The sequence below is a fragment of the Staurois parvus genome, unplaced genomic scaffold (assembly GCF_062004578.1).
Source record: "Staurois parvus isolate SC_StPar_1 unplaced genomic scaffold, SC_StPar_1.0 ptg000199l, whole genome shotgun sequence".
Taxonomy (NCBI): Eukaryota; Metazoa; Chordata; class Amphibia; order Anura; family Ranidae; genus Staurois; species Staurois parvus.
This window is the reverse complement of record NW_028317995.1, coordinates 4,461,645-4,486,338: the sequence shown is the minus strand read 5'-3', so window position 1 is coordinate 4,486,338 and position 24,694 is coordinate 4,461,645. Positions and strand designations below refer to the sequence as shown.

At 57.7% G+C, this 24,694-nt stretch overlaps 1 long non-coding RNA gene across 1 annotated transcript; it reads left to right on the top strand.

Annotated features, from left to right (window-relative positions):
• The first annotated feature begins 612 nt into the window (after positions 1 to 612).
• On the top strand, positions 613 to 1,098 carry LOC149461532 (uncharacterized). Its single transcript, XR_016312840.1, has 2 exons — positions 613 to 713; positions 798 to 1,098. It is a non-coding gene; the product is annotated as an uncharacterized LOC149461532 (long non-coding RNA).
• The last annotated feature ends 23,596 nt before the right edge of the window (positions 1,099 to 24,694 follow it).

The window sequence follows — 24,694 nt, the reverse complement described above, 5'->3', positions numbered from 1 at the left end:
AATATCGCACTAGTTTTATGTTGACCTCTCTTACTTTTATAACAAAAAATATTACAAAAACATTCAGTTTTATTACTCAGATAGGTACATTATCTATATCAGTGATCATTAACTTGCGATCTTCCTGATTTCTCTGCTCATCAGCTATTCTCATTGTTAATGTATTTTTTGTGTGGCCCAAAACAATTCCTCTTCTTCCAGTGTGGCTCAGGAAAGTCAAAAGGTTGGACACCCCATATATTTTTCGGTATTTACCTCACATTCGATATTTCACTTTGATGAATTGACTCTTTTTTTATCTCATGTGATATTTCCAAAAAATAAGCAAAAAACACAACTATGGCATGCAATATATGTTCGTGAATTGAGCTCTCAGCAGGTTGTAAGAGGCTAGTGAACAATTGTGTTATATTTTCTAATAGAATATTATTAAAATTACAATTATGAAGAAACATTAAGGTATGACAAGAACAAGAACAATAACCTGAAATCATTCTAGGTGCAGGAGGATGTTCAGCCTTTTATAGTCTTCTTCCCCTCATGCAAATCCCATCTCTGCTTCCTGCCTCATCCTGCCAGCTAGAAAAGCTGAACTGACCGGCCGGGATGTTCTAGTGAGATCTTGGTGTCCGCTCAGAACATTCACAACATCTAAAGCCAAGAAGACAACATGTTTCTATTCTGTTGTCTTTTGTGTCTGTCCTCATTTCTTGGTAAGTCTGGAATACAGAAAAAAGCAGGAAACCATTCTGATGGGATCATCTTATTTCTGATCATATTTTTATTCTTGGTTACAGGGGTCATGTCACAAACACTTACTCAGCCCTCCTCAGAAATAAAAAAGCCGGGAGAGAGCGTGAAGATGTCCTGTAAAGGATCTGGGTATACATATACTGACTACTATATAAACTGGGTTCAACAGGTTCCAGGGAGAGGACTGACATGGATTGGGTGGGTTCACCCTACTAATAATGCAGATACAGCTTATTCCTCTTCATACAAGGGAAGATTCACAATAACAACTGATGCATCTATAACTACATCATATCTACAAATAGAAAATCTGAAAGTGGAAGACACGGCCACATATTACTGTGCTAGACACACAGAGATCCAAGGATGACATCTGTCATACAACAACATCCAGATGTAATGATTTCCTCTTACCAGCTGACTGCAGAATATCCTCCCTGATATTTCTCTATATCACATCAATGCACACAAAATCCAGAGTCATTCTTGTTGATTATGCACATGAATATGTTGACCCTAAACAATTTACCTTGTATGATTAGAACCAACTCTTACAGAAATTAGTGAAGCTCAAAATAGAATTGTCATTCTAAGGCCTCATGCACACAGGGCATTTTTGCAGCTGCTTTTAGGGGCATCACGGATAGAGATGAGCGAAGAAATGAAAAATTCGATTCGACTGATTCGGCGAATTCGTGGACAATATTCGATTCGAGTCGAATAAATTCGCTGTGAATTTAACTTAAAAAAGGGTGTTTCTAGGCTTCAGAGAGACTTAATATTAGTGCAGAACACTGTACCTTTAATTTAAATGCCCTTGGAGTCTGCTGGGGAAGAGAAATAATACTGTCAGTCAGTATGACATGCAGATGAGTGCCGTCGATCTTAGAATCACCGCACACTTCACTCATTTGGGCAGTCACGGGGCCAAAACCAGTGTTTGGAGCCACAGTGTGGCGGTGGAGCCAGCAGCAATGGGAGGCCATACAGCAACCTATGACAAAATGGAAACCAGCAGGAGTGTGAGGAGACCTGAAAGTGGCACATGGCAGAGTGGGAGCAATGGGAGGCGGTACAGGGACCCAGGTCACACTGTGGGCCCAGCAGCAGCGTGACCAGGCGGTACGGGGGCCCATGGCCGATTTGGGGCCTGGTGGCACCTATGGAAGGCCTGTAATCTGCCAGCAACCTATGACAAAATGGAAAACCGCAGGAGTGTGAGGAGACCTCAAAGTGGCACATGGCAGAGTGGGAGCAATGGGAGGCGGTACAGGGACCCAGGTCACACTGTGGGACCAGCATCAGCGTGAACAGGCGGTACGGGGGCCCATGGCCGATTTGACCTCGTTCATCCCATAGTCCTGCCGACTCACGAATAGCGTGGCCTCCTCAAAGGGCCTGAGCAAGCGCAGGTGTCACGCATGAGCTGACAATGGCTGACATCTAAGTTACACAGGGAGTACCTTTATCCGCTTTTAACATCAGGAAATCTGTGATGGCCATTAGCTGTTCGTAAAGGCGGTCTAACATATGTAGGGTTGAATTACACCTTGTTGCAACGTCACAGCATGAGGAGTCGGTACGGGGGCCCATGGCAGATTACGTGCCTGGCAGCAGCAATGGGAGGCCCGTAATCTGCCAGCACCCTATGTCAAAAAATTGAACACACCAGCAGTGTGAGGAGACCTCAAAGTGGCACATGGCAGAGTGGAAGCAATGGGAGGCCGTACAGGGACCCAGGTCACACTGTGGGCCCAGCAGCAGCGTGACCAGGAGGTACGGGGGCCCATGGCCGATATGGGGCCTGGCGGAACCTATGGAAGGCCTGTAATCTGCCAGCAACCTATGACAAAATGGAAAACCGCAGGAGTGTGAGGAGACCTCAAAGTGGCACATGGCAGAGTGGAAGCAATGGGAGGCCGTACAGGGACCCAGGTCACACTGTGGGACCAGCAGCAGCGTGACCAGGCGGTACGGGGGCCCATGGCCGATATGGGGCCTGGCGGCACCTATGGAAGGCCGCTAATCTGCCAGCAACCTATGACAAAATGGAAAACCGCAGGAGTGTGAGGAGACCTCAAAGTGGCACATGGCAGAGTGGGAGCAATGGGAGGCCGTACAGGGACCCAGGTCACACTGTGGGCTCAGCAGCAGCGTGACCAGGCGGTACGGGGGCCCATGGCCGATATGGGGCCTGGCGGCACCAATGGAAGGCCTGTAATCTGCCAGCAACCTATGACAAAATGGACAACCGCAGGAGTGTGAGGAGATTTCAAAGTGGCACATGGCAGAGTGGAAGCAATGGGAGGCCGTACAGGGACCCAGGTCACACTGTGGGCTCAGCAGCAGCGTGACCAGGCGGTACGGGGGCCCATGGCCGATATGGGGCCTGGCGGCACCTATGGAAGGCCGCTAATCTGCCAGCAACCTATGACAAAATGGAAAACCGCAGGAGTGTGAGGAGACCTCAAAGTGGCACATGGCAGAGTGGAAGCAATGGGAGGCCGTACAGGGACCCAGGTCACACTGTGGGACCAGCAGCAGCGTGACCAGGCGTTACGGGGGCCCATGGCCGATATGGGGCCTGGCGGCACCTATGGAAGGCCGCTAATCTGCCAGCAACCTATGACAAAATGGAAAACCGCAGGAGTGTGAGGAGACATCAAAGTGGCACATGGCAGAGTGGAAGCAATGGGAGGCCGTACAGGGACCCAGGTCACACTGTGGGACCAGCAGCAGCGTGACCAGGCGGTACGGGGGCCCATGGCCGATATGGGGCCTGGCGGCACCTATGGAAGGCCGCTAATCTGCCAGCAACCTATGACAAAATGGACAACCGCAGGAGTGTGAGGAGACCTCAAAGTGGCACATGGCAGAGTGGGAGCAATGGGAGGCCGTACAGGGACCCAGGTCACACTGTGGGCTCAGCAGCAGCGTGACCAGGCGGTATGGGGGCCCATGGCCGATATGGGGCCTGGCGGCACCAATGGAAGGCCTGTAATCTGCCAGCAACCTATGACAAAATGGACAACCGCAGGAGTGTGAGGAGATTTCAAAGTGGCACATGGCAGAGTGGAAGCAATGGGAGGCCGTACAGGGACCCAGGTCACACTGTGGGCTCAGCAGCAGCGTGACCAGGCGGTACGGGGGCCCATGGCCGATATGGGGCCTGGCGGCACCTATGGAAGGCCGCTAATCTGCCAGCAACCTATGACAAAATGGAAAACCGCAGGAGTGTGAGGAGACCTCAAAGTGGCACATGGCAGAGTGGAAGCAATGGGAGGCCGTACAGGGACCCAGGTCACACTGTGGGCTCAGCAGCAGCGTGACCAGGCGGTACGGGGGCCCATGGCCGATATGGGGCCTGGCGGCACCTATGGAAGGCCGCTAATCTGCCAGCAACCTATGACAAAATGGAAAACCGCAGGAGTGTGAGGAGACCTCAAAGTGGCACATGGCAGAGTGGAAGCAATGGGAGGCCGTACAGGGACCCAGGTCACACTGTGGGACCAGCAGCAGCGTGACCAGGCGTTACGGGGGCCCATGGCCGATATGGGGCCTGGCGGCACCTATGGAAGGCCGCTAATCTGCCAGCAACCTATGACAAAATGGAAAACCGCAGGAGTGTGAGGAGACCTCAAAGTGGCACATGGCAGAGTGGAAGCAATGGGAGGCCGTACAGGGACCCAGGTCACACTGTGGGACCAGCAGCAGCGTGACCAGGCGGTACGGGGGCCCATGGCCGATATGGGGCCTGGCGGCACCTATGGAAGGCCGCTAATCTGCCAGCAACCTATGACAAAATGGAAAACCGCAGGAGTGTGAGGAGACCTCAAAGTGGCACATGGCAGAGTGGGAGCAATGGGAGGCCGTACAGGGACCCAGGTCACACTGTGGGCTCAGCAGCAGCGTGACCAGGCGGTACGGGGGCCCATGGCCGATATGGGGCCTGGCGGCACCAATGGAAGGCCTGTAATCTGCCAGCAACCTATGACAAAATGGACAACCGCAGGAGTGTGAGGAGATTTCAAAGTGGCACATGGCAGAGTGGAAGCAATGGGAGGCCGTACAGGGACCCAGGTCACACTGTGGGCTCAGCAGCAGCGTGACCAGGCGGTACGGGGGCCCATGGCCGATATGGGGCCTGGCGGCACCTATGGAAGGCCGCTAATCTGCCAGCAACCTATGACAAAATGGAAAACCGCAGGAGTGTGAGGAGACCTCAAAGTGGCACATGGCAGAGTGGAAGCAATGGGAGGCCGTACAGGGACCCAGGTCACACTGTGGGACCAGCAGCAGCGTGACCAGGCGTTACGGGGGCCCATGGCCGATATGGGGCCTGGCGGCACCTATGGAAGGCCGCTAATCTGCCAGCAACCTATGACAAAATGGAAAACCGCAGGAGTGTGAGGAGACCTCAAAGTGGCACATGGCAGAGTGGAAGCAATGGGAGGCCGTACAGGGACCCAGGTCACACTGTGGGACCAGCAGCAGCGTGACCAGGCGGTACGGGGGCCCATGGCCGATATGGGGCCTGGCGGCACCTATGGAAGGCCGCTAATCTGCCAGCAACCTATGACAAAATGGAAAACCGCAGGAGTGTGAGGAGACCTCAAAGTGGCACATGGCAGAGTGGAAGCAATGGGAGGCCGTACAGGGACCCAGGTCACACTGTGGGACCAGCAGCAGCGTGACCAGGCGGTACGGGGGCCCATGGCCGATATGGGGCCTGGCGGCACCTATGGAAGGCCGCTAATCTGCCAGCAACCTATGACAAAATGGAAAACCGCAGGAGTGTGAGGAGACCTCAAAGTGGCACATGGCAGAGTGGAAGCAATGGGAGGCCGTACAGGGACCAAGGTCACACTGTGGGACCAGCAGCAGCGTGACCAGGCGGTACGAGGGCCCATGGCCGATATGGGGCCTGGCGGCACCTATGGAAGGCCGCTAATCTGCCAGCAACCTATGACAAAATGGAAAACCGCAGGAGTGTGAGGAGACCTCAAAGTGGCACATGGCAGAGTGGAAGCAATGGGAGGCCGTACAGGGACCCAGGTCACACTGTGGGCTCAGCAGCAGCGTGACCAGGCGGTACGGGGGCCCATGGCCGATATGGGGCCTGGGGGCACCAATGGAAGGCCTGTAATCTGCCAGCAACCTATGACAAAATGGACAACCGCAGGAGTGTGAGGAGATTTCAAAGTGGCACATGGCAGAGTGGAAGCAATGGGAGGCCGTACAGGGACCCAGGTCACACTGTGGGCTCAGCAGCAGCGTGACCAGGCGGTACGGGGGCCCATGGCCGATATGGGGCCTGGCGGCACCAATGGAAGGCCTGTAATCTGCCAGCAACCTATGACAAAATGGACAACCGCAGGAGTGTGAGGAGATTTCAAAGTGGCACATGGCAGAGTGGAAGCAATGGGAGGCCGTACAGGGACCCAGGTCACACTGTGGGACCAGCAGCAGCGTGACCAGGCGTTACGGGGGCCCATGGCCGATATGGGGCCTGGCGGCACCTATGGAAGGCCGCTAATCTGCCAGCAACCTATGACAAAATGGAAAACCGCAGGAGTGTGAGGAGACCTCAAAGTGGCACATGGCAGAGTGGAAGCAATGGGAGGCTGTACAGGGACCCAGGTTACACTGTGGGACCAGCAGCAGCGTGACCAGGCGGTACTGGGGCCCATGGCCGATATGGGGCCTGGGGGCACCAATGGAAGGCCTGTAATCTGCCAGCAACCTATGACAAAATGGACAACCGCAGGAGTGTGAGGAGATTTCAAAGTGGCACATGGCAGAGTGGAAGCAATGGGAGGCCGTACAGGGACCCAGGTCACACTGTGGGCTCAGCAGCAGCGTGACCAGGCGGTACGGGGGCCCATGGCCGATATGGGGCCTGGCGGTACCAATGGAAGGCCTGTAATCTGCCAGCAACCTATGACAAAATGGACAACCGCAGGAGTGTGAGGAGATTTCAAAGTGGCACATGGCAGAGTGGAAGCAATGGGAGGCCGTACAGGGACCCAGGTCACACTGTGGGCTCAGCAGCAGCGTGACCAGGCGGTACGGGGGCCCATGGCCGATATGGGGCCTGGCGGCACCAATGGAAGGCCTGTAATCTGCCAGCAACCTATGACAAAATGGACAACCGCAGGAGTGTGAGGAGATTTCAAAGTGGCACATGGCAGAGTGGAAGCAATGGGAGGCCGTACAGGGACCCAGGTCACACTGTGGGACCAGCAGCAGCGTGACCAGGCGGTACGGGGGCCCATGGCCGATATGGGGCCTGGCGGCACCTATGGAAGGCCGCTAATCTGCCAGCAACCTATGACAAAATGGAAAACCGCAGGAGTGTGAGGAGACCTCAAAGTGGCACATGGCAGAGTGGGAGCAATGGGAGGCCGTACAGGGACCCAGGTCACACTGTGGGCTCAGCAGCAGCATGACCAGGCGGTACAAGGGCCCATGGCCGATATGGGGCCTGGCGGCACCTATGGAGGGCCGCTAATCTGCCAGCAACCTATGACAAAATGGAAAACCGCAGGAGTGTGAGGAGACCTCAAAGTGGCACATGGCAGAGTGGGAGCAATGGGAGGCCGTACAGGGACCCAGGTCACACTGTGGGCTCAGCAGCAGCGTGACCAGGCGGTACGGGGGCCCATGGCCGATATGGGGCCTGGCGGCACCAATGGAAGGCCTGTAATCTGCCAGCAACCTATGACAAAATGGACAACCGCAGGAGTGTGAGGAGATTTCAAAGTGGCACATGGCAGAGTGGAAGCAATGGGAGGCCGTACAGGGACCCAGGTCACACTGTGGGCTCAGCAGCAGCGTGACCAGGCGGTACGGGAGCCCATGGCCGATATGGGGCCTGGCGGCACCAATGGAAGGCCTGTAATCTGCCAGCAACCTATGACAAAATGGACAACCGCAGGAGTGTGAGGAGATTTCAAAGTGGCACATGGCAGAGTGGAAGCAATGGGAGGCCGTACAGGGACCCAGGTCACACTGTGGGACCAGCAGCAGCGTGACCAGGCGTTACGGGGGCCCATGGCCGATATGGGGCCTGGCGGCACCTATGGAAGGCCGCTAATCTGCCAGCAACCTATGACAAAATGGAAAACCGCAGGAGTGTGAGGAGACCTCAAAGTGGCACATGGCAGAGTGGAAGCAATGGGAGGCCGTACAGGGACCCAGGTCACACTGTGGGACCAGCAGCAGCGTGACCAGGCGGTACGGGGGCCCATGGCCGATATGGGGCCTGGGGGCACCAATGGAAGGCCTGTAATCTGCCAGCAACCTATGACAAAATGGACAACCGCAGGAGTGTGAGGAGATTTCAAAGTGGCACATGGCAGAGTGGAAGCAATGGGAGGCCGTACAGGGACCCAGGTCACACTGTGGGCTCAGCAGCAGCGTGACCAGGCGGTACGGGGTCCCATGGCCGATATGGGGCCTGGCGGTACCAATGAAAGGCCTGTAATCTGCCAGCAACCTATGACAAAATGGAAAACCGCAGGAGTGTGAGGAGATTTCAAAGTGGCACATGGCAGAGTGGAAGCAATGGGAGGCCGTACAGGGACCCAGGTCACACTGTGGGCTCAGCAGCAGCGTGACCAGGCGGTACGGGGGCCCATGGCCGATATGGGGCCTGGCGGCACCAATGGAAGGCCTGTAATCTGCCAGCAACCTATGACAAAATGGACAACCGCAGGAGTGTGAGGAGATTTCAAAGTGGCACATGGCAGAGTGGAAGCAATGGGAGGCCGTACAGGGACCCAGGTCACACTGTGGGACCAGCAGCAGCGTGACCAGGCGGTACGGGGGCCCATGGCCGATATGGGGCCTGGCGGCACCTATGGAAGGCCGCTAATCTGCCAGCAACCTATGACAAAATGGAAAACCGCAGGAGTGTGAGGAGACCTCAAAGTGGCACATGGCAGAGTGGGAGCAATGGGAGGCCGTACAGGGACCCAGGTCACACTGTGGGCTCAGCAGCAGCGTGACCAGGCGGTACGGGGGCCCATGGCCCATATGGGGCCTGGCGGCACCTATGGAAGGCCGCTAATCTGCCAGCAACCTATGACAAAATGGAAAACCGCAGGAGTGTGAGGAGACCTCAAAGTGGCACATGGCAGAGTGGGAGCAATGGGAGGCCGTACAGGGACCCAGGTCACACTGTGGGCTCAGCAGCAGCATGACCAGGCGGTACGGGGGCCCATGGCCGATATGGGGCCTGGCGGCACCTATGGAAGGCCGCTAATCTGCCAGCAACCTATGACAAAATGGAAAACCGCAGGAGTGTGAGGAGACCTCAAAGTGGCACATGGCAGAGTGGGAGCAATGGGAGGCCGTAGAGGGACCCAGGTCACACTGTGGGACCAGCAGCAGCGTGACCAGGCGGTACGGGGGCCCATGGCCGATATGGGGCCTGGCGGCACCTATGGAAGGCCGCTAATCTGCCAGCAACCTATGACAAAATGGAAAACCGCAGGAGTGTGAGGAGATTTCAAAGTGGCACATGGCAGAGTGGAAGCAATGGGAGGCCGTACAGGGACCCAGGTCACACTGTGGGCTCAGCAGCAGCGTGACCAGGCGGTACGGGGGCCCATGGCCGATATGGGGCCTGGCAGCACCAATGGAAGGCCTGTAATCTGCCTGCAACCTATGACAAAATGGACAACCGCAGGAGTGTGAGGAGATTTCAAAGTGGCACATGGCAGAGTGGAAGCAATGGGAGGCCGTACAGGGACCCAGGTCACACTGTGGGACCAGCAGCAGCGTGACCAGGCGTTACGGGGGCCCATGGCCGATATGGGGCCTGGCGGCACCTATGGAAGGCCGCTAATCTGCCAGCAACCTATGACAAAATGGAAAACCGCAGGAGTGTGAGGAGACCTCAAAGTGGCACATGGCAGAGTGGAAGCAATGGGAGGCCGTACAGGGACCCAGGTCACACTGTGGGACCAGCAGCAGCGTGACCAGGCGGTACTGGGGCCCATGGCCGATATGGGGCCTGGGGGCACCAATGGAAGGCCTGTAATCTGCCAGCAACCTATGACAAAATGGACAACCACAGGAGTGTGAGGAGATTTCAAAGTGGCACATGGCAGAGTGGAAGCAATGGGAGGCCGTACAGGGACCCAGGTCACACTGTGGGCTCAGCAGCAGCGTGACCAGGCGGTACGGGGGCCCATGGCCGATATGGGGCCTGGCGGTACCAATGGAAGGCCTGTAATCTGCCAGCAACCTATGACAAAATGGACAACCGCAGGAGTGTGAGGAGATTTCAAAGTGGCACATGGCAGAGTGGAAGCAATGGGAGTCCGTACAGGGACCCAGGTCACACTGTGGGCTCAGCAGCAGCGTGACCAGGCGGTACGGGGGCCCATGGCCGATATGGGGCCTGGCGGCACCAATGGAAGGCCTGTAATCTGCCAGCAACCTATGACAAAATGGACAACCGCAAGAGTGTGAGGAGATTTCAAAGTGGCACATGGCAGAGTGGAAGCAATGGGAGGCCGTACAGGGACCCAGGTCACACTGTGGGCTCAGCAGCAGCGTGACCAGGCGGTACGGGGGCCCATGGCCGATATGGGGCCTGGCGGTACCAATGGAAGGCCTGTAATCTGCCAGCAACCTATGACAAAATAGACAACCGCAGGAGTGTGAGGAGATTTCAAAGTGGCACATGGCAGAGTGGAAGCAATGGGAGGCCGTACAGGGACCCAGGTCACACTGTGGGCTCAGCAGCAGCGTGACCAGGCGGTACGGGGGCCCATGGCCGATATGGGGCCTGGCGGCACCAATGGAAGGCCTGTAATCTGCCAGCAACCTATGACAAAATGGACAACCGCAGGAGTGTGAGGAGATTTCAAAGTGGCACATGGCAGAGTGGAAGCAATGGGAGGCCGTACAGGGACCCAGGTCACACTGTGGGACCAGCAGCAGCGTGACCAGGCGGTACGGGGGCCCATGGCCGATATGGGGCCTGGCGGCACCTATGGAAGGCCGCTAATCTGCCAGCAACCTATGACAAAATGGAAAACCGCAGGAGTGTGAGGAGACCTCAAAGTGGCACATGGCAGAGTGGGAGCAATGGGAGGCCGTACAGGGACCCAGGTCACACTGTGGGCTCAGCAGCAGCATGACCAGGCGGTACGGGGGCCCATGGCCGATATGGGGCCTGGCGGCACCTATGGAAGGCCGCTAATCTGCCAGCAACCTATGACAAAATGGAAAACCGCAGGAGTGTGAGGAGACCTCAAAGTGGCACATGGCAGAGTGGGAGCAATGGGAGGCCGTACAGGGACCCAGGTCACACTGTGGGACCAGCAGCAGCGTGACCAGGCGGTACGGGGGCCCATGGCCGATATGGGGCCTGGCGGCACCTATGGAAGGCCGCTAATCTGCCAGCAACCTATGACAAAATGGAAAACCGCAGGAGTGTGAGGAGACCTCAAAGTGGCACATGGCAGAGTGGAAGCAATGGGAGGCCGTACAGGGACCCAGGTCACACTGTGGGCTCAGCAGCAGCGTGACCAGGCGGTACGGGGGCCCATGGCCGATATGGGGCCTGGCGGCACCTATGGAAGGCCGCTAATCTGCCAGCAACCTATGACAAAATGGAAAACCGCAGGAGTGTGAGGAGACCTCAAAGTGGCACATGGCAGAGTGGGAGCAATGGGAGGCCGTACAGGGACCCAGGTCACACTGTGGGACCAGCAGCAGCGTGACCAGGCGGTACGGGGGCCCATGGCCGATATGGGGCCTGGCGGCACCTATGGAAGGCCGCTAATCTGCCAGCAACCTATGACAAAATGGAAAACCGCAGGAGTGTGAGGAGACCTCAAAGTGGCACATGGCAGAGTGGAAGCAATGGGAGGCCGTACAGGGACCCAGGTCACACTGTGGGACCAGCAGCAGCGTGACCAGGCGTTACGGGGGCCCATGGCCGATATGGGGCCTGGCGGCACCTATGGAAGGCCGCTAATCTGCCAGCAACCTATGACAAAATGGAAAACCGCAGGAGTGTGAGGAGACCTCAAAGTGGCACATGGCAGAGTGGAAGCAATGGGAGGCCGTACAGGGACCCAGGTCACACTGTGGGACCAGCAGCAGCGTGACCAGGCGGTACTGGGGCCCATGGCCGATATGGGGCCTGGGGGCACCAATGGAAGGCCTGTAATCTGCCTTCAACCTATGACAAAATGGACAACCGCAGGAGTGTGAGGAGATTTCAAAGTGGCACATGGCAGAGTGGAAGCAATGGGAGTCCGTACAGGGACCCAGGTCACACTGTGGGCTCAGCAGCAGCGTGACCAGGCGGTACGGGGGCCCATGGCCGATATGGGGCCTGGCGGCACCAATGGAAGGCCTGTAATCTGCCAGCAACCTATGACAAAATGGACAACCGCAGGAGTGTGAGGAGATTTCAAAGTGGCACATGGCAGAGTGGAAGCAATGGGAGGCCGTACAGGGACCCAGGTCACACTGTGGGCTCAGCAGCAGCGTGACCAGGCGGTACGGGGGCCCATGGCCGATATGGGGCCTGGCGGCACCAATGGAAGGCCTGTAATCTGCCAGCAACCTATGACAAAATGGACAACCGCAGGAGTGTGAGGAGATTTCAAAGTGGCACATGGCAGAGTGGAAGCAATGGGAGGCCGTACAGGGACCCAGGTCACACTGTGGGACCAGCAGCAGCGTGACCAGGCGGTACGGGGGCCCATGGCCGATATGGGGCCTGGCGGCACCTATGGAAGGCCGCTAATCTGCCAGCAACCTATGACAAAATGGAAAACCGCAGGAGTGTGAGGAGACCTCAAAGTGGCACATGGCAGAGTGGGAGCAATGGGAGGCCGTACAGGGACCCAGGTCACACTGTGGGCTCAGCAGCAGCGTGACCAGGCGGTACGGGGGCCCATGGCCCATATGGGGCCTGGCGGCACCTAAGGAAGGCCGCTAATCTGCCAGCAACCTATGACAAAATGGAAAACCGCAGGAGTGTGAGGAGACCTCAAAGTGGCACATGGCAGAGTGGGAGCAATGGGAGGCCGTACAGGGACCCAGGTCACACTGTGGGACCAGCAGCAGCGTGACCAGGCGGTACGGGGGCCCATGACCGATATGGGGCCTGGCGGCACCTATGGAAGGCCGCTAATCTGCCAGCAACCTATGACAAAATGGAAAACCGCAGGAGTGTGAGGAGACCTCAAAGTGGCACATGGCAGAGTGGAAGCAATGGGAGGCCGTACAGGGACCCAGGTCACACTGTGGGCTCAGCAGCAGCGTGACCAGGCGGTACGGGGGCCCATGGCCGATATGGGGCCTGGCGGCACCAATGGAAGGCCTGTAATCTGCCAGCAACCTATGACAAAATGGACAACCGCAGGAGTGTGAGGAGATTTCAAAGTGGCACATGGCAGAGTGGAAGCAATGGGAGGCCGTACAGGGACCCAGGTCACACTGTGGGCTCAGCAGCAGCGTGACCAGGCGGTACGGGGGCCCATGGCCGATATGGGGCCTGGCGGCACCAATGGAAGGCCTGTAATCTGCCAGCAACCTATGACAAAATGGACAACCGCAGGAGTGTGAGGAGATTTCAAAGTGGCACATGGCAGAGTGGAAGCAATGGGAGGCCGTACAGGGACCCAGGTCACACTGTGGGACCAGCAGCAGCGTGACCAGGCGGTACGGGGGCCCATGGCCGATATGGGGCCTGGCGGCACCTATGGAAGGCCGCTAATCTGCCAGCAACCTATGACAAAATGGAAAACCGCAGGAGTGTGAGGAGACCTCAAAGTGGCACATGGCAGAGTGGGAGCAATGGGAGGCCGTACAGGGACCCAGGTCACACTGTGGGACCAGCAGCAGCGTGACCAGGCGGTACGGGGGCCCATGGCCGATATGGGGCCTGGCGGCACCTATGGAAGGCCGCTAATCTGCCAGCAACCTATGACAAAATGGAAAACCGCAGGAGTGTGAGGAGACCTCAAAGTGGCACATGGCAGAGTGGGAGCAATGGGAGGCCGTACAGGGACCCAGGTCACACTGTGGGCTCAGCAGCAGCATGACCAGGCGGTACGGGGGCCCATGGCCGATATGGGGCCTGGAGGCACCTATGGAAGGCCGCTAATCTGCCAGCAACCTATGACAAAATGGAAAACCGCAGGAGTGTGAGGAGACCTCAAAGTGGCACATGGCAGAGTGGGAGCAATGGGAGGCCGTACAGGGACCCAGGTCACACTGTGGGACCAGCAGCAGCGTGACCAGGCGGTACGGGGGCCCATGGACGATATGGGGCCTGGCGGCACCTATGGAAGGCCGCTAATCTGCCAGCAACCTATGACAAAATGGAAAACCGCAGGAGTGTGAGGAGACCTCAAAGTGGCACATGGCAGAGTGGAAGCAATGGGAGGCCGTACAGGGACCCAGGTCACACTGTGGGCTCAGCAGCAGCGTGACCAGGCGGTACGGGGGCCCATGGCCGATATGGGGCCTGGCGGCACCTATGGAAGGCCGCTAATCTGCCAGAAACCTATGACAAAATGGAAAACCGCAGGAGTGTGAGGAGACCTCAAAGTGGCACATGGCAGAGTGGGAGCAATGGGAGGCCGTACAGGGACCCAGGTCACACTGTGGGACCAGCAGCAGCGTGACCAGGCGGTACGGGGGCCCATGGCCGATATGGGGCCTGGCGGCACCTATGGAAGGCCGCTAATCTGCCAGCAACCTATGACAAAATGGAAAACCGCAGGAGTGTGAGGAGACCTCAAAGTGGCACATGGCAGAGTGGAAGCAATGGGAGGCCGTACAGGGACCCAGGTCACACTGTGGGACCAGCAGCAGCGTGACCAGGCGTTACGGGGGCCCATGGCCGATATGGGGCCTGGCGGCACCTATGGAAGGCCGCTAATCTGCCAGCAACCTATGACAAAATGGAAAACCGCAGGAGTGTGAGGAGACCTCAAAGTGGCACATGGCAGAGTGGAAGCAATGGGAGGCCGTACAGGGACCCAGGTCACACTGTGGGACCAGCAGCAGCGTGACCAGGCGGTACTGGGGCCCATGGCCGATATGGGGCCTGGGGGCACCAATGGAAGGCCTGTAATCTGCCAGCAACCTATGACAAAATGGACAACCGCAGGAGTGTGAGGAGATTTCAAAGTGGCACATGGCAGAGTGGAAGCAATGGGAGTCCGTACAGGGACCCAGGTCACACTGTGGGCTCAGCAGCAGCGTGACCAGGCGTTACGGGGGCCCATGGCCGATATGGGGCCTGGCGGCACCAATGGAAGGCCTGTAATCTGCCAGCAACCTATGACAAAATGGACAACCGCAGGAGTGTGAGGAGATTTCAAAGTGGCACATGGCAGAGTGGAAGCAATGGGAGGCCGTACAGGGACCCAGGTCACACTGTGGGCTCAGCAGCAGCGTGACCAGGCGGTACGGGGGCCCATGGCCGATATGGGGCCTGGCGGCACCAATGGAAGGCCTGTAATCTGCCAGCAACCTATGACAAAATGGACAACCGCAGGAGTGTGAGGAGATTTCAAAGTGGCACATGGCAGAGTGGAAGCAATGGGAGGCCGTACAGGGACCCAGGTCACACTGTGGGACCAGCAGCAGCGTGACCAGGCGGTACGGGGGCCCATGGCCGATATGGGGCCTGGCGGCACCTATGGAAGGCCGCTAATCTGCCAGCAACCTATGACAAAATGGAAAACCGCAGGAGTGTGAGGAGACCTCAAAGTGGCACATGGCAGAGTGGGAGCAATGGGAGGCCGTACAGGGACCCAGGTCACACTGTGGGCTCAGCAGCAGCGTGACCAGGCGGTACGGGGGCCCATGGCCGATATGGGGCCTGGCGGCACCTATGGAAGGCCGCTAATCTGCCAGCAACCTATGACAAAATGGAAAACCGCAGGAGTGTGAGGACACCTCAAAGTGGCACATGGCAGAGTGGGAGCAATGGGAGGCCGTACAGGGACCCAGGTCACACTGTGGGACCAGCAGCAGCGTGACCAGGCGGTACGGGGGCCCATGACCGATATGGGGCCTGGCGGCACCTATGGAAGGCCGCTAATCTGCCAGCAACCTATGACAAAATGGAAAACCGCAGGAGTGTGAGGAGACCTCAAAGTGGCACATGGCAGAGTGGAAGCAATGGGAGGCCGTACAGGGACCCAGGTCACACTGTGGGCTCAGCAGCAGCGTGACCAGGCGGTACGGGGGCCCATGGCCGATATGGGGCCTGGCGGCACCAATGGAAGGCCTGTAATCTGCCAGCAACCTATGACAAAATGGACAACCGCAGGAGTGTGAGGAGATTTCAAAGTGGCACATGGCAGAGTGGAAGCAATGGGAGGCCGTACAGGGACCCAGGTCACACTGTGGGCTCAGCAGCAGCGTGACCAGGCGGTACGGGAGCCCATGGCCGATATGGGGCCTGGCAGCACCAATGGAAGGCCTGTAATCTGCCAGCAACCTATGACAAAATGGACAACCGCAGGAGTGTGAGGAGATTTCAAAGTGGCACATGGCAGAGTGGAAGCAATGGGAGGCCGTACAGGGACCCAGGTCACACTGTGGGACCAGCAGCAGCGTGACCAGGCGGTACGGGGGCCCATGGCCGATATGGGGCCTGGCGGCACCTATGGAAGGCCGCTAATCTGCCAGCAACCTATGACAAAATGGAAAACCGCAGGAGTGTGAGGAGACCTCAAAGTGGCACATGGCAGAGTGGGAGCAATGGGAGGCCGTACAGGGACCCAGGTCACACTGTGGGAACAGCAGCAGCGTGACCAGGCGGTACGGGGGCCCATGGCCGATATGGGGCCTGGCGGCACCTATGGAAGGCCGCTAATCTGCCAGCAACCTATGACAAAATGGAAAACCGCAGGAGTGTGAGGAGACCTCAAAGTGGCACATGGCAGAGTGGGAGCAATGGGAGGCCGTACAGGGACCCAGGTCACACAGTGGGCTCAGCAGCAGCATGACCAGGCGGTACGGGGGCCCATGGCCGATATGGGGCCTGGCGGCACCTATGGAAGGCCGCTAATCTGCCAGCAACCTATGACAAAATGGAAAACCGCAGGAGTGTGAGGAGACCTCAAAGTGGCACATGGCAGAGTGGGAGCAATGGGAGGCCGTACAGGGACCCAGGTCACACTGTGGGACCAGCAGCAGCGTGACCAGGCGGTACGGGGGCCCATGGACGATATGGGGCCTGGCGGCACCTATGGAAGGCCGCTAATCTGCCAGCAACCTATGACAAAATGGAAAACCGCAGGAGTGTGAGGAGACCTCAAAGTGGCACATGGCAGAGTGGAAGCAATGGGAGGCCGTACAGGGACCCAGGTCACACTGTGGGCTCAGCAGCAGCGTGACCAGGCGGTACGGGGGCCCATGGCCGTTATGGGGCCTGGCGGCACCTATGGAAGGCCGCTAATCTGCCAGAAACCTATGACAAAATGGAAAACCGCAGGAGTGTGAGGAGACCTCAAAGTGGCACATGGCAGAGTGGGAGCAATGGGAGGCCGTACAGGGACCCAGGTCACACTGTGGGACCAGCAGCAGCGTGACCAGGCGGTACGGGGGCCCATGGCCGATATGGGGCCTGGCGGCACCTATGGAAGGCCGCTAATCTGCCAGCAACCTATGACAAAATGGAAAACCGCAGGAGTGTGAGGAGACCTCAAAGTGGCACATGGCAGAGTGGAAGCAATGGGAGGCCGTACAGGGACCCAGGTCACACTGTGGGACCAGCAGCAGCGTGACCAGGCGTTACGGGGGCCCATGGCCGATATGGGGCCTGGCGGCACCTATGGAAGGCCGCTAATCTGCCAGCAACCTATGACAAAATGGAAAACCGCAGGAGTGTGAGGAGACCTCAAAGTGGCACATGGCAGAGTGGAAGCAATGGGAGGCCGTACAGGGACCCAGGTCACACTGTGGGACCAGCAGCAGCGTGACCAGGCGGTACGGGGGCCCATGGCCGATATGGGGCCTGGGGGCACCAATGGAAGGCCTGTAATCTGCCAACAACCTATGACAAAATGGACAACCGCAGGAGTGTGAGGAGATTTCAAAGTGGCACATGGCAGAGTGGAAGCAATGGGAGGCCGTACAGGGACCCAGGTCACACTGTGGGACCAGCAGCAGCGTGACCAGGCGGTACGGGGGCCCATGGCCGATATGGGGCCTGGGGGCACCAATGGAAGGCCTGTAATCTGCCAGCAACCTATGACAAAATGGACAACCGCAGGAGTGTGAGGAGACCTCAAAGTGGCACATGGCAGAGTGGGAGCAATGGGAGGCCGTACAGGGACCCAGGTCACACTGTGGGCTCAGCAGCAGCGTGACCAGGCGGTACAGGGGCCCATGGCCGATTTGGGGCCTGGTGGCACCTATGGAAGGCCTGTAATCTGCCAGCAACCTATGACAAAATGGACAACCGCAGGAGTGTGAGGAGATTTCAAAGTGGCACATGGCAGAGTGGAAGCAATGGGAGGCCGTACAGGGACCCAGGTCACACTGTGGGCTCAGCAGCAGCGTGACCAGGCGGTACGGGGGCCCATGGCCGATATGGGGCCTGGCGGCACCAATGGAAGGCCTGTAATCTGCCAGCAACCTATGACACAATGGACAACCGCAGGAGTGTGAGGAGATTTCAAAGTGGCACATGGCAGAGTGGAAGCAATGGGAGGCCGTACAGGGACCCAGGTCACACTGTGGGTCCAGCAGCAGCGTGACCAGGCGGTACGGGGGCCCATGGCCGATATGGGGCCTGGCGGCACCTATGGAAGGCCGCTAATCTGCCAGCAACCTATGACAAAATGGAAAACCGCAGGAGTGTGAGGAGACCTCAAAGTGGCACATGGCAGAGTGGGAGCAATGGGAGGCCGTACAGGGACCCAGGTCACACTGTGGGACCAGCAGCAGCGTGACCAGGCGGTACAGGGGCCCATGGCCGATATGGGGCCTGGCGGCACCTATGGAAGGCCGCTAATCTGCCAGCAACCTATGACAAAATGGAAAACCGCAGGAGTGTGAGGAGACCTCAAAGTGGCACATGGCAGAGTGGGAGCAATGGGAGGCCGTACAGGGACCCAGGTCACACTGTGGGACCAGCAGCAGCGTGACCAGGCGGTACGGGGGCCCATGGCCGATATGGGGCCTGGCGGCACCTATGGAAGGCCGCTAATCTGCCAGCAACCTATGACAAAATGGAAAACCGCAGGAGTGTGAGGAGACCTCAAAGTGGCACATGGCAGAGTGGAAGCAATGGGAGGCCGTACAGGGACCCAGGTCACACTGTGGGCTCAGCAGCAGCGTGACCAGGCGGTACGGGGGCCCATGGCCGATATGGGGCCTGGCGGCACCAATGGAAGGCCTGTAATCTGCCAGCAACCTATGACAAAATGGACAACCGCAGGAGTGTGAGGAGATTTCAAAGTGGCACATGGCAGAGTGGAAGCAATGGGAGGCCGTACAGGGACCCAGGTCACCCTGTGGGCTCAGCAGCAGCGTGACCAGGCGGTACGGGGGCCCATGGCCGATATGGGGCCTGGCGGCACCAATGGAAGGCCTGTAATCTGCCAGCAACCTATGACAAAATGGACAACCGCAGGAGTGTGAGGAGATTTCAAAGTGGCACATGGCAGAGTGGAAGCAATGGGAGGCCGTACAGGGACCCAGGTCACACTGTGGGACCAGCAGCAGCGTGACCAGGCGGTACGGGGGCCCATGGCCGATATGGGGCCTGGCGGCACCTATGGAAGGCCGCTAATCTGCCAGCAACCTATGACAAAATGGAAAACCGCAGGAGTGTGAGGAGACCTCAAAGTGGCACATGGCAGAGTGGGAGCAATGGGAGGCCGTATAGGGACCCAGGTCACACTGTGGGACCAGCAGCAGCGTGACCAGGCGGTACGGGGGCCCATGGCCGATATGGGGCCTGGCGGCACCTATGGAAGGCCGCTAATCTGCCAGCAACCTATGACAAAATGGTAAACCGCAGGAGTGTGAGGAGACCTCAAAGTGGCACATGGCAGAGTGGGAGCAATGGGAGGCCGTACAGGGACCCAGGTCACACTGTGGGACCAGCAGCAGCGTGACCAGGCGGTACGGGGGCCCATGGCCGATATGGGGCCTGGCGGCACCTATGGAAGGCCGCTAATCTGCCAGCAACCTATGACAAAATGGAAAACCGCAGGAGTGTGAGGAGACCTCAAAGTGGCACATGGCAGAGTGGAAGCAATGGGAGGCCGTACAGGGACCCAGGTCACACTGTGGGACCAGCAGCAGCGTGATCAGGCGGTACGGGGGCCCATGGCCGATATGGGGCCTGGCGGCACCTATGGAAGGCCGCTAATCTGCCAGCAACCTATGACAAAATGGAAAACCGCAAGAGTGTGAGGAGACCTCAAAGTGGCACATGGCAGAGTGGAAGCAATGGGAGGCCGTACAGGGACCCAGGTCACACTGTGGGACCAGCAGCAGCGTGACCAGGCGGTACGGGGGCCCATGGCCGATATGGGGCCTGGGGGCACCAATGGAAGGCCTGTAATCTGCCAGCAACCTATGACAAAATGGACAACCGCAGGAGTGTGAGGAGACCTCAAAGTGGCACATGGCAGAGTGGGAGCAATGGGAGGCCGTACAGGGACCCAGGTCACACTGTGGGACCAGCAGCAGCGTGACCAGGCGGTACGGGGGCCCATGGCCGATATGGGGCCTGGGGGCACCAATGGAAGGCCTGTAATCTGCCAGCAACCTATGACAAAATGGACAACCGCAGGAGTGTGAGGAGATTTCAAAGTGGCACATGGCAGAGTGGAAGCAATGGGAGGCCGTACAGGGACCCAGGTCACACTGTGGGACCAGCAGCAGCGTGACCAGGCGGTACGGGGGCCCATGGCCGATATGGGGCCTGGGGGCACCAATGGAAGGCCTGTAATCTGCCAGCAACCTATGACAAAATGGACAACCGCAGGAGTGTGAGGAGACCTCAAAGTGGCACATGGCAGAGTGGGAGCAATGGGAGGCCGTACAGGGACCCAGGTCACACTGTGGGCTCAGCAGCAGCGTGACCAGGCGGTACGGGGGCCCATTGCCGATTTGGGGCCTGGTGGCACCTATGGAAGGCCTGTAATCTGCCAGCAACCTATGACAAAATGGACAACCGCAGGAGTGTGAGGAGACCTCAAAGTGGCACATGGCAGAGTGGGAGCAATGGGAGGCCGTACAGGGACCCAGGTCACACTGTGGGCTCAGCAGCAGCGTGACCAGGCGGTACGGGGGCCCATGGCCGATTTGGGGCCTGGCGGCACCTATGGGAGGCCCGTAATCTGCCAGCACCCTATGACAAAATGGAACCCTGGGCTGGGGCAGGCAGAACCGCCGTATCTTTATCACGTTTTTCCCAGGCCACCGAATGGCGACGCTGCATATGCTGACGCAACGCTGTAGTCCCAACATGGGCCCCCTGGCCACGCTTGACTTTCTGGCCACATAGTCGACATACGGCTACATTTACTTCCTCGGGCGGCTTTACGAAAAATTGCCACACCGCAGAGTAGGAAACTTTGCCTCCGCTACTCCTCACTGGCTGACTGCTACTTCCTCCGTGCACACCGGCACCACTACTGGCCGTGGTGGTAGGCTGCAGTGGAGCTGGTGCTCTACTCTGTGGCCGTTTGCCTCCACTGACACTGCTGCGACCCTGCTGCCTCCTGGCAGCAGCAATGGGAGGCCGTACAGGGACCCATGAGACACTCTGGACCTGGCAGCAGCATGAAGAGGCGGTACAGGGGCCCATGGCAGATTACGGGCCTGGCAGCAGCAATGGGAGGCCCGTAATCTGCCAGCACCCTATGTCAAAAAATTCAACACGCCAGCAGTGTGAAGAGACCTGAAAGTGGCACATGGCAGAGTGTGGCGATGGAGACAGCAGCAATGGGAGGCCGTACAGGGACCCATGAGAGACTCTGGACCTGGCAGCAGCATGAGGAGGCGGTATATAGGGGCCTATGGCAGATTAGGGGCCTGGCAGCAGCTATAGGAGGCCCGTAATCTGCCAGCACCCTATGTCAAAAAATTCAACACACCAGCAGTGTGAAGAGACCTGAATGTGGCACATGGCAGAGTGTGGCGATGGAGACAGCAGCAATGGGAGGCCGTACAGGGACCCATGAGAGACTCTGGACTTGGCAGCAGCATGAGGAGGCGGTATATAGGGGCCCATGGCAGATTAGGGGCCTGGCAGCAGCTATGGGAGGCCCGTAATCTGCCAGCACCCTATGTCAAAAAATTCAACACACCAGCAGTGTGAGGAGACCTGAAAGTGGCACATGGCAGAGTGTGGCGATGGAGACAGCAGCAATGGGAGGCCGTACAGGGACCCATGAGAGACTCTGGACCTGGCAGCAGCATGAGGAGGCGGTATATAGGGGCCTATGGCAGATTAGGGGCCTGGCAGCAGCTATAGGAGGCCCGTAATCTGCCAGCACCCTATGTCAAAAAATTCAACACACCAGCAGTGTGAAGAGACCTGAATGTGGCACATGGCAGAGTGTGGCGATGGAGACAGCAGCAATGGGAGGCCGTACAGGGACCCATGAGAGACTCTGGACTTGGCAGCAGCATGAGGAGGCGGTATATAGGGGCCCATGGCAGATTAGGGGCCTGGCAGCAGCTATGGGAGGCCCGTAATCTGCCAGCACCCTATGTCAAAAAATTCAACACACCAGCAGTGTGAGGAGACCTGAAAGTGGCACATGGCAGAGTGTGGCGATGGAGACAGCAGCAATGGGAGGCCGTACAGGGACCCATGAGAGACTCTGGACTTGGCAGCAGCATGAGGAGGCGGTATATAGGGGCCCATGGCAGATTAGGGGCCTGGCAGCAGCTATGGGAGGCCCGTAATCTGCCAGCACCCTATGTCAAAAAATTCAACACACCAGCAGTGTGAGGAGACCTGAAAGTGGCACATGGCAGAGTGTGGCGATGGAGACAGCAGCAATGGGAGGCCGTACAGGGACCCATGAGAGACTCTGGACCTGGCAGCAGCATGAGGAGGCGGTATATAGGGGCCTATGGCAGATTAGGGGCCTGGCAGCAGCTATAGGAGGCCCGTAATCTGCCAGCACCCTATGTCAAAAAATTCAACACACCAGCAGTGTGAAGAGACCTGAATGTGGCACATGGCAGAGTGTGGCGATGGAGACAGCAGCAATGGGAGGCCGTACAGGGACCCATGAGAGACTCTGGACCTAGCAGCAGCATGAGGAGGCGGTATATAGGGGCCTATGGCAGATTAGGGGCCTGGCAGCAGCTATAGGAGGCCCGTAATCTGCCAGCACCCTATGTCAAAAAATTCAACACACCAGCAGTGTGAGGAGACCTGAAAGTGGCACATATTTGAGGCATGATTCATGGCGGATTTAGTCAGTTGTGTCAGGAACTGGTGGTTTGAAATCCAGACTAATCCACGCCTGATTCATTTTCACATACGTGAGTCTCTCCACACTTTGGGTGGACAGTCGTGTCCTCCGCGGAGTTACAATACCTCCTGCCGCACTAAACACGCGCTCCGATGCCACGCTACTGGCCGGGCATGACAGCCTTTCAAGGGCAAATTCAGCTAGTTGGGGCCAAAGGTCAAGTTTCGTTGCCCAGTAGTCAAGGGGATTGTCTACCTCGGTTGGCAGGGTGCTGTCCAAGTAGGCCCAAGCCTGTTGTTTGAGCTCCTGCTCCAGGTCCACCTGATGCTGCTGCTGCTGCTGCGGCTGGTTAGTAGTTTCCTCACTGCGCTGGTGAAGAAAGCTACTCATCATCGACTGCAGACTGAGGCAGCCGCTGCTGGTGGAGCTGCCACTGCTCCTACCACCCCACCCCTCCCCTGCTGCCATGCCAGCGGAACGCGAGCGCACAGGGCCCACAGTGTCTGAGGATGGACGTTGGCGCACAAAGGCAGAGACCAACTGACTACATAGGTGGTTTTTATAGTACGTAATTTTGGCCTCCCTCTCAGCAGGTGTGAAAAAGGCCACCATTTTGGAACGGTAGCGAGGGTCCAACAAGGTGGACAGCCAAAAGTCATCCCTCTGTCTGATGGTTATTATTCGGCTGTCGCTACGCAAGCAACCGAGCATGCTATGGGCCATTTGTGCCAAGGAATGCGAGGGACTCCCTGCCTCCATCTCCACAGCATACTGCCACGGTGCGTCTGGGTCCTCTGTCTCCTCCTCCTCCTCCTCTACCAGATGCTCCTGCTCCTCCACTCCTGTCCGCTGAGTGGAAAAACCACCCATTTCACTCAATAATTCCTGAGCACAAATGTCCTCCTCTACCTCCTCCTCTTCTTCCTGTCCTGCCCCCACAGGGGTCATGTGGCGTTGAGATCTGTGCGCCACGTCTACCGCACCCTGACCAGCCATTGTTAACAGCATTTGTTCCAGGACGTGCAACAGAGGAATGACGTCGTTCATCCCATAGTCCTGCCGACTCACGAATAGCGTGGCCTCCTCAAAGGGCCTGAGCAAGCGGCAGGTGTCACGCATGAGCTGCCAATGGCTGACATCTAAGTTACACAGGGGAGTACCTTTATCCGCTTGTAACATCAGGAAATCGGTGATGGCCTTTCGCTGCTCGTAAAGGCGGTCTAACATGTGTAGGGTTGAATTCCACCTTGTTGCAACGTCGCAGATCAGGCGATGCTGTGGAATTCCGTTCTGCCGCTGCAGCTCAATGAGGGTGTTCTTTGCGGTGTAGGAATGGCTGAAATGCATGCACAGTTTATGGGACATTTTAAGGATGTCTTGCAGTGGGATGGTGGATTTTAGGAACCGCTTGACAACCAGATTGAACACGTGAGCCATGCATGGCGCATGGCACAACCTTCCTTGACGCAGAGCAGACACCATGTTCTTTC